This window comes from Triticum urartu, chromosome 1 (genome assembly GCF_003073215.2).
Source record: "Triticum urartu cultivar G1812 chromosome 1, Tu2.1, whole genome shotgun sequence".
NCBI lineage: Eukaryota > Viridiplantae > Streptophyta > Magnoliopsida > Poales > Poaceae > Triticum > Triticum urartu.
The window spans coordinates 354810068-354820742 of NC_053022.1; positions in this window are offsets into that span (position 1 = coordinate 354810068).

The following is a 10675-nucleotide window of genomic DNA, read 5'->3' on the forward strand; positions in this document are numbered from 1 at the left end:
AAACACTCAAAGAGTTCTGGGTTTGATCATGTTATGCTTGTGAGAGAGGTTGTAGTCAACGGGTCTTGCCATATTCAGATCCCTATGTATTTCGCAAAACTTTATGTCATATCGTAGATGCTGCTACCACGTTCCACTTGGAGCTATTCCAAATTGTTGCTCCATTATACGTATCCGGTATCTCTACTCAGAGCTATCCGTATAGGTGTTAAGCTTGCATCGACATAACTCTTTACGTCGAACTCTTTATCACCTCCACAACCGAGAAACATTTCCTTATTCCTCTAAGGATAATTTTGACCGCTATCTGGTGATCCAGTCCTAGATCACCTTTGTACCCTCTTGCCAGACATGTGGCAAGGCACACATCAGGTGCGGTACTCAGCATGGCATACCGTATAGAGCCTATGACAAGAGCATAGGGGACGACCTTCGTCCTTCCTCTTTCTTCTACCGTGGTCAAGCTTTGAGTCTTACTCAACTTCACACCTTACAACTCAGGTAAGAACCCCTTCTTTGACTGATCTATTTTGAACTCCTTCAAAAACATGTCAAGGTGTGCGTTCTTTGAAAGTATCATCAGGCGTCTTGATCTATCTCTATAGATCTTGATGCCCAATTTGTAAGCAGCTTTATCCAGGTCTTCCTTTGAAAAACACTCTTCAAACAACCGTTTATGCTTTCCAGAAATTCTACATTATTTCGAATCAGCAATATGTCATCCACATATACTTATCAGAAATGTTGTAGTGCTCCCACTCACTTTCTTGTAAATACAAGTTTCTAGCAAACATTGTATAAACCTAAAAGCCTTGATCACTCCATCAAAACATATATTCTGATTCCGAGATGCTTGCTCTACTCCATAGAAGGATTGCTGGAGCCGGCATACCTTTTAGCATCCTTAGGATCGTCAAAACCTTTTATTGTATCACATACAACTTTTCTTATGAAAACTGGTAAGAAAACTTGTTTTGACATCCATCTGTAAGATTTCATAATCGAAAAATACAGCTAATGCTAACATGATTCCGACGGACTTAAGCATTGCTACGGGTGAGAAATTCTCATCGTAGTCAACTCCTTGAACTTGTGAAAAGACTCTTTCCCACAAGTCGAGCTTCATAGACGGTAACAATACCGCCCACGTCCATCTTCTTCTTAAAGACCCATTTATCTCAATGGCTTGCCGATCATCGGGCAAGTCCACCAAAGTCCATACTTTGTTCTGATATATGGATCCAATCTCGGATTTCATGGCTTCTAACCATTTGTCGGAATACGGGCCCACCATCGCTTCTCCATAGATCGTAGGTTTATTGTTGTCTAACAACATGATATCTAAGACAGGATTACCGTACCACTTAGGAGTAGTACATATCCTTGTCGACCTATGAGGTTCGATAGCAACTTGATCTGAAGCTTCATGATCACTATCATTAACTTTCTATTCAACATACGTAGGCGCCACAGAAAACATCTTTCTATGTTGCGTCACTCTCTGGTTGAAGTAAAGGTTCGACAACCTCATCAAGTTCTATCTTCCTCCCACTCAATTCTTTCGAGAGAAACTCCTTCTCGAGAAAGGACCCGTTCTTAGCGACAAACAATTTGCCCTCGGATCTGAGATAGAAGGTATACCCAACTGTCACCTTTGGGTATCCTATGAAGATGTGTTTGTCCGCTTTGGGTTCGAGCTTCTCCGGCTGAAGCCTTAAGCATCGCAGCCCCAAACATTAAGAAACGACAACTTTGGTTTCTTGCCAAACCAATGTTCATACGACGTCATCTCAACGGACTTATATGGTGTCCTATTTAAAGTGAATGCAGCTGTCTCTAATGCATAACCTCAAAATAATAGCGGTAGATCGGTAAGAGACATCATAGATCGCACCATATCTCATAAGGTTTGATTACAATGTCCGGACACACCATTACCTTGTGGTGTTCCATGTGGCTTTAAGTGCGAAACAATTCCACAATGTCTTAAGTGATTGCCAAACTCATAACTCAGAAAATCCCTTTTGATCATATCGTAGGAACATGATCTTCTTTGTTATGATGATTCTTAACTTCACTCTGAAATCGCTTGAACTTTTCAAACATTTCAGACTTGTGCTTCATTAGGTAGATATACCTATATCTACCCAAATCGTCAGTGAAGATGAGAAAATAGCGATATCCACCGCACGCTTCAATTCTCATTGGATTACACGCATCAGCATGCATGATTTCCAACAAGTCACTTGCCCGTTTCATTGTAGCTGAAAACGCGGTCTTAGTCATCCTGCCCATGACGCATGGCTTGCATGTGTCAAGTGATTCAAAATCAAGTGACTCCAAACATCCATTGACATGGAGTTTCTTCATGCATCTTACGCCAATATGACCTAAGCGGCAGTGCCACGAGAAAGTGGTACTATCATTATTAACTCTACATCTTTTGGCGTGAACATGTGTATTACCATGACCGAGATTCAATGAACCATTCACATAAGGTGCATGACCATGAAAGGTATCATTCATGTAAACAGAATAACCAATATTCTCTAACTTAAATGAATGATCGTATTGCAATGAACATGATCTAATCATATTCATGCTCAACGTAGACACCTGATAACATTTATCTAGGTTCAATACTAATCCCGAAGGCAGATGGAGCGTGCGATGGTGATCTCATCAACTTTGGAAATACTTCCAACACACATCGTCACCTCACCCTTAGCTAGTCTCCGTTTAGTCTGTAGCTTTTGCTTCAAGTCACCAATAATAGCAACTGAACCGGTATCCAATACCCAGGTGCTACTAGGAGTACTAGTGAGGTACACATTAATAACATGTATATACTTTGAAGTTGCCAGCCTTCTTATCTACCATGCATTTGGGGTAATTCCGCTACCAGTGACCGTTCCCCTTACAATAGAAGCACTTAGTCTCGGGTTTGGGTTCAACCTTGGGTTCCTTCACTGGAGCGGCAACTGGTTTGCCATCTATGAAGTTTCCCTTCTAGCCCTTGCCCTTCTTGAAACCAGTGGTCTTGTTAAACCATCAACACTTGATGCTCCTTCTTGATTTCTACCTTTTGCGGTCTTAAGCACCGCGAACAGCTCCGGGATCAACTCCATCCCTTGCATGTCATAGTTCATCACGAAGATCTGGTAGCTTAGTGATAGTGGCTAGAGAACTCTATCAATCACTATCTTATCTGGAAGTTTAACTCCCACTTGATTTAAGTGATTGCAGCACCCAGACATTCTGAGCACATGCTCACTAGCTGAGCTATTCTCCTCCATCTTGTTGGCAAAAGAACTTGTCAGAGGTCTCACACCTCTCAACACGGGCATGATCCTGAAATCCCAATTTCAGCTCGTGGAACATCTCATATGTTCTATGGCATTCAAAACGTCATTGGAATCCCGATTCTAAGCCGTAAAGTATGGTGCACTTAACTATCGGGTAGTCATCAGAATGTGTCTGTCAAGTGTTCACAACATCCACAGACGATGTTGTAGGGGTTTGCACATCGAGCGGTGCATCAAAGACGTAAGCCTTCTGTGTAGCAGTGAGGACACTCCTCGGACTACGGACCCAGTCTGTATCATTGCTTACAATATCTTTCAACTTAATCTTTCTCTAGGAACGTATTGAAACAGGGAGCTACAACGTGAGCTATTTATCTACAACATATTTGCGAAGACAATTTAGACTATGTTCATGATAATTGAGTTCTTCTAATCAAATTATTTAATGAACTCCCACTCAGATAGACATCCCTCTAGTCATCTAAGTGAAACATGATCCGAATCGACTAGGCCGTGTCCGATCATCACGTGAGACGGACTAGTCATCAACGGTGAACATCTCACGTTGATCGTATCTTCTATACGACTCATGTTCGACCTTTCGATCTTCCGTGTTCCGAGGCCATGTCTGTACATGCTAGGCTCATCAAGTCAACCTAAGTGTATTGCGTGTGTAAATCTGGCTTACACCCATTGTATTCGAACGTTAGAATCTATCACACCCGATCATCACGTGGTGCTTCGAAACAATGAACCTTCGCAATGGTGCATAGTTAGGGGGAACACTTTCTTGAAATTTTAGTGAGGGATCATCTTATTTAAGCTACCATCGTTCTAAGCAAATAAGATGTAAAATATGATAAACATCACATGCAATCAAATAGTGACATGATATGGCCAATATCATTTTGCTCCTTATGATCTCCATCTTCGGGGCTCCATGATCATCGTTGTCACCGGCATGACACCATGATCTCCATCATCATGATCTCCATCATCGTGTCTTCTTGAAGTTGTCTCGTCATCTATTACTTCTACTACTATGGCTAACGCTTTAGCAATAAAGTAAAGTAATTACATGACGTTTATGTTGACACGCAGGTCATAAATAAATTAAGACAACTCCTATGGCTCCTGTCGGTTGTCATACTCATCGACATGCAAGTCGTGATTCCTATTACAAGAACATGATCAATTTCATACATCACATATATCATTCATCACATCCTTTTGGCCATATCACATCACAAGGCATATGCTACAAAAACAAGTTAGACGTCCTCTAATTGTTGTTGCAAGTTTTTACGTGGCTGCTATAGGTTTCTAGCAAGAACGTTTCTTACCTACGCGAAAACCACAACGTGATATTCCAATTTCCATTTACCCTTCATAAGGACCCTTTTCATCAAATCCGATCCAACTAAAGTGGGAGAGACAGACACCCGCTAGCCACCTTATGCAACTAGTGCATGTCAATTGGTGGAACCAGTCTCACATAAGAGTACGTGTAAGGTCGGTCCGGGCCGCTTCATCCCACGATGCCGCCGAATCAAGATAAGACTAGTAACGGCAAGAAAATTGACAAAATCGACGCCCACAACAACTTGTGTCCTACTCGTGCATAGAAACTACGCATAGACCTAGCTCATGATGCCACTGTTGGGGATCGTAGCAGAATTTAAAATTTTCTACGCATCACCAAGATCAATCTATGGAGTAATCTAGCAACGAGGGGAAGGAGAGTGCATCTACATACCCTTGTAGATCGCTAAGCGGAAGCGTTCAAGTGAACGGGGTTGATGGAGTCGTACTCGTCGTGATCCAAATCACCGATGATCCTGGTGCCGAACGGACGGCACCTCCGCGTTCAACACACGTGCAGCCCGGTGACGTCTCCTACGCCTTGATCCAGCAAGGGGAGAAGGAGAGGTTGGGGAAGACTCCATCCAGCAGCAGCACGACGGCGTGGTGGTGGTGGAGGAGCGCGGGACTCCAGCAGGGCTTCGCCAAGCACTACGAGAGACGAGGAGGGAGAGGGGTAGGGCTGCGCCAACAGAGGAAGGACTTCATGTGTTGGGCTTCCCCTTTGCCTCCACTATATATAGGGGGAGAGGGAGGGCTGCGCCCCCACCTAGGGTTTCCACCCTAGGGGTGGCGGCAGCCCCAATCCCCATCTGGGGTGGCGGCCAAGTGGGGGGGAAAGGGAGGCGCACCAGGCATGGGCCTTAGGCCCCATCTGCCCTTAGGATTTGCCCCCTCTTCTCTCCAGGCGCATGGGCCTTGGTGGGGAGGCGCCCTAGCCCACCTAGGGGCTGGTCCCTTCTCACACTTGGCCCATGTATGCCTCCGGGGCTGGTGGCCCCACCTGGTGGACCCCCGGACCCCTCCGGTGGTCCCGGTACACTACCGGTGATGCCCGGAACACTTTCGGTGGCCAAAACCATACTTCCTATATATCAATCTTTACCTCCGGACCATTCCGGAACTCCTCATGACGTCCGGGATCTCATCCGGGACTCCGAACAACATTCGGTAACCACGTGCATACTTTCCCTCTAACCCTAGCGTCATCGAACCTTAAGTGTGTAGACCCTACGGGTTCGGGAGTCATGCAGACATGGCCGAGACAACTCTCCGGTCAATAACCAACAGCGGGATCTGGATACCCATGTTGGCTCCCACATGCTCCACGATGATCTCATCGGATGAACCACGATGTCAAGGACTTAATCAATCCCGTATACAATTCCCTTTGTCTAGCGGTACGATACTTGCCCGAGATTCGATCGTCGGTATCCCGATACCTTGTTCAATCTCGTTACCGGCAAGTCTCTTTACTCGTTCCGTAACGCATCATCCCGTGATCAACTCCTTGATCACATTGTGCACATTATGATGATGTCCTACCGAGTGGGCCCAGAGATACCTCTCCGTTTACACGGAGTGACAAATCCCAGTCTTGATTCATGCCAACCCAAAAGACACTTTCGGAGATACCTGTAGTGTACCTTTATAGCCACCCAGTTATGTTGTGACGTTTGGCACACCCAAAGCACTCCTACGGTATACGGGACTTGCACAATCTCATTGTCTAAGGAAATGATACTTGACATTAGAAAAGCTTTAGCATACGAACTACACGATCTTTGTGCTAGGCTTAGGATTGGGTCTTGTCCATCACATCATTCTCCTAATGATGTGATCCCGTTATCAGCAACATCCAATGTCCATGGTCAGGAAACCGTAACCATCTATTGATCAACGAGCTAGTCAACTAGAGGCTTACTAGGGACATGTTGTTGTCTATGTATCCACACATGTATCTGAGTTTCCTATTAATACAATTCTAGCATGGATAATAAACGATTATCATGAACAAGGAAATATAATAATAACCAATTTATTATTGCCTCTAGGGCATAGTTCCAACACCCTCAAGTCGTGGTAGTTGAGCCCGACGAATCTCTCTATGGACTGTTCGACTGGCTCCGTCGAGACCTTGTCTGAGTGCGATAGCAGTGACCCCGCGGCACAATTCCTGATGGTCGACACGCCCCGCAGCCCGCCTAGCATGCGTCGCAACGGCGGCGGCGAGCCGTCGCCTATTCATGAAGAGTATCATCCCGAAACTCTCTATTCTCAGTAGAGGGAGGAACTTCACCACCGCAATATGGATGCCCTACACACGCCCGTTGTTAGAGAGACCTCTGAGGCTCGGGCCTTGGAGGCAGTGCGTTTAGACACTTTGGCTGAGCGCACTCGACTGGAGAATCTTCAGCGTTCACTCGACTAACGTGCTCAGCGGCAGATCCCCGAGTCCAGTCGATGACGACGACAATTATTTCCACCGGAACCACAGGTATACTACACTGATTCAAAATTGCACCGTTGCAGCCCGTACAGCAGAGTCTATTCAGCCGTCCCAGTCGGAGGCCGAAAGGGGTTTGATGCAGATCAGAGCGTTACTCCAGGTGGCAAGAGAGCAGAACACAGCAGTACCTCAGTCGCGTAACAGAATTCATAGCAGATCCATGGTAGCTAACACCGTTCAGTTGGCTCACAGCCCAAGATTGCCTCTGCGGCGTGAAGGGCGAGGGTATTGCCAAGGGCAGCACTCGGGTCAGAACTGCAAGTAGTATGATCGTCGGCTCGACCGTGATGACCGCCGTCGAGTGCCTAGGCCCCCTCCGAGGGGTGAATCATATGTGGCTCGACATTATGATGATAGGCGCCCGAACAGCGAAGAGCGGAGGAGGCCAGTCGACCCAAGAGAACCAGGGTTTGATGCAAGGTCAATTCTGGTGCAAGGTTTGGTAGACAGGAATCGGGCTCATAGAGAAGGGCAAGCCAGAGATCGCCCGATTGGAAGCAGAGTACATGTTTCAGGTCTCGAGTGCTTTAGCAGGGCCATCAGGGCAGCAGAAATCCCTCCCAACTTCAGGTTGGCGACTGGGGTTAGTAAGTTCACCGGTGATTCGAAGCCTGATATCTGGCTCGAGGATTACCGAGTGGCTGTATAGATCAGTGGAGGAAACAACGAGGTGGCCATGAAGCACCTTCCCCTGATGCTTGAAGGGTCAGCTCGAGCTTGGTTGAATCAGTTGACTCTGGGCAGTATATTCATCTGGGAGGAGTTGGCTTGATTGTTTGTCAGAACATTCGAGGGAACATGCAAATGGCCAGCAGGATTGACGGAATTGCAATATTGTGTGCAAAAACCGAAAAAGACTTTGAGGAATTATATTAAGAGGTGGTACACTTTGCATCACACTGTGGAGAACGTGTCTCACCATCAAGCAGTTTGCGCCTTCAAGGAGGGCGTTCGCTATCGAGAGCTCAATCTGAAATTCGGTTGGACAGGAGATATGTCTCTGACCCGAATGATGGAGATAGACACTCGGTACGCAAACGGTGAAGAAGAAGACCGACTCCGCAGTGGCAAAAGCAAACCAGCCGGTCAGGACACTAGTGGAGGTAATTCCAATCGGAAGCAGAAGCGCAAGGCAGAACCTGTGACTCCTGGGAAAGTTGCGGTCGCAACACAAGGAAAATTCAAAGGAAAACCTAAAGGGCCCTGGACCCCCGAGAAGGTGAAAGATGCAGCCAGAAATGACGTAATGGATTTGCCATGTCACATTCACATCAAGAAGGATGAAGAGGGTAATCTGATTTATCCCAAGCAAACAACCCGACAGTGCCGAGTCCTTATACAACAGTTCCGAGAGAAATAACCCAGTGAGAAAGAGAAAGAATCTGATAAGGATGAGGACAAAGAAGAGGACGATGATGGATTTCCCAATATCAATTCCACCCTGGTAATTTTTGCTGACTTCGAAAGCAAAAGTCGACTGAAAGTGATCAACAGGAAAGTGAATATGGTTGCTCCGGCAACGACAACGTATCTGAAATGGTCAAAAACTCCAATCACATTCGACCAGTCAGACCACCCGCCGCACGTTGCCACCCCGGGGAGGCAAGCATTGGCAATCGACCCAGTCGTAGGGGGCACCCGATTGACCAAAGTCTTGATGGATGGTGGTAGCGGCTTGAACATCTTGTATGCTGATGTCCAAGCTCAGTGAGAGCAACATGCAGTTCCATGGAGTTATTCCTGGAAAGAAAGTTGATTCACTCGGCCAGATCACTCTCGACGTGGCCTTCGGTGATTCAAAGAATTACCGTAAGGAAAAGTTGACATTTGAAGTCGTGGATTTTCACAGTGCCTATCACGCTATCCTGGGCAAGACTGCATATGCCCATTTCATGGCTCGACCATGCTATGTGTACCTCAAGCTCAAAATTCCTGGCCCTAGGGGCGTGACTACAGTCACTGGTAATCGGCAGTGAGCAGAAGAGTGCTTCAAGAACGGCTCAAAGATTGCCGATGAACAGATGGCAGCAATTGAAATGGAAGAATACAAGAAGACAGCAGATCCGAGTGATTTGTTGAGAACTAAGAAGCCTGCTTCAGAGTCTGCATTTATGTCGACTGGTGAAACAAAGTTAGTTCATATTCACCCGACTGATCCCAATGTTGCTCCGACTCATATATCAACAACACTCGACAGCAAATAGGAAGAAGCGCTCATCCAGTTCCTCTGTCAGAACTTGGACATCTTTGCATGGAGACCTTCTGACATGCTAGGTGTATCCAGAGAGCTGGCTAAGCACCGTTTGTGAGTCGACCCAAAAGTTAAACCTGCGAAAGAGTATCTCCGATGGTCCGCTGTGGAGAAACGAAAGGCGATTAGCGAGGAAGTGGCTCGGCTTCTGGCAACCGAGTTCATCCGAGAGATTTACCACTTCGAGTGGCTCGCCAATGTCGTCATGGTTCCCAAGAAGGATGATTCACTTCGATGTGTATTGACTTCAAGCATATCAATCGGGCATGCCCAAAGGATCATTTTCCTCTACCCCGCATCGATCAAATAGTGGACTCGACTACGGAATGTGAGCGACTGTCCTTTCTGGATGCATATTCCGGGTATCATCAGATCCGACTGTATGGGCCCGATAAAATAAAGACAGCCTTTATCACCCCATTCGGGTGCTTTTGCTATGTTACCATGCCCTTTGGTCTCAAGAATGCTGGCGCCACATTCATGCGCATGATACAGAAGTGCCTGCTCACTCAAATCAGTCGGAATGTGGAGGCGTACATGGATGACATCGTGGTTAAGTCACATAAAGGTTCCGACCTACAGACTCACCTCGCTGAAACCTTTGCCAATCTGTGAAGATATGATATCAAGCTTACCCGTCGAAGTGTACATTTGGAGTTCCAGATGGCAAGTTACTCAGTTTCCTTGTTTCCGAACGAGGTATCGACGCGAACCCATAGAAAGTCGGTGCTATACTCCAAATGAAGCGCCCTGTGCGCATACACGACATTCAGAAGCTTACTGGTTGTTTGGCCGCCTTGAGTTGGTTCATCTCTGGTCTCGGTGAAAAGGCATTACCTCTTTACCGATTGATGAAGAAGTCTGATAAGTTTGAGTGGACTCCTAAAGCTGACGCAGCGTTTGCAGAGCTCAAAACCCTGCTTTCCACCCAGGCGGTGCTCGCTGCTCTAGTTAGCAAGGAGCCTTTGCTGCTTTATATTGCAGCCACTAGACAAGTTGTCAGTATAGTACTCACGGTCGAGCGGGGAGAAGAAGGTAAACCTATAAAGTTCAATGCCCAGTGTACTATATTTCTGAAGTCTTAACACCGTCCAAGCAGAGGTATCCGCATTACCAGAAGTTGGTCTATGGAATTTACTTGACTGCAAATAAGGTGGCACATTATTTCTCAGATCACTCCATCGCGGTCATCAGCGACGCTCCATTGTCAGAAATTCTGAACAACAGAGATGCAACTGGTCGAGTGGC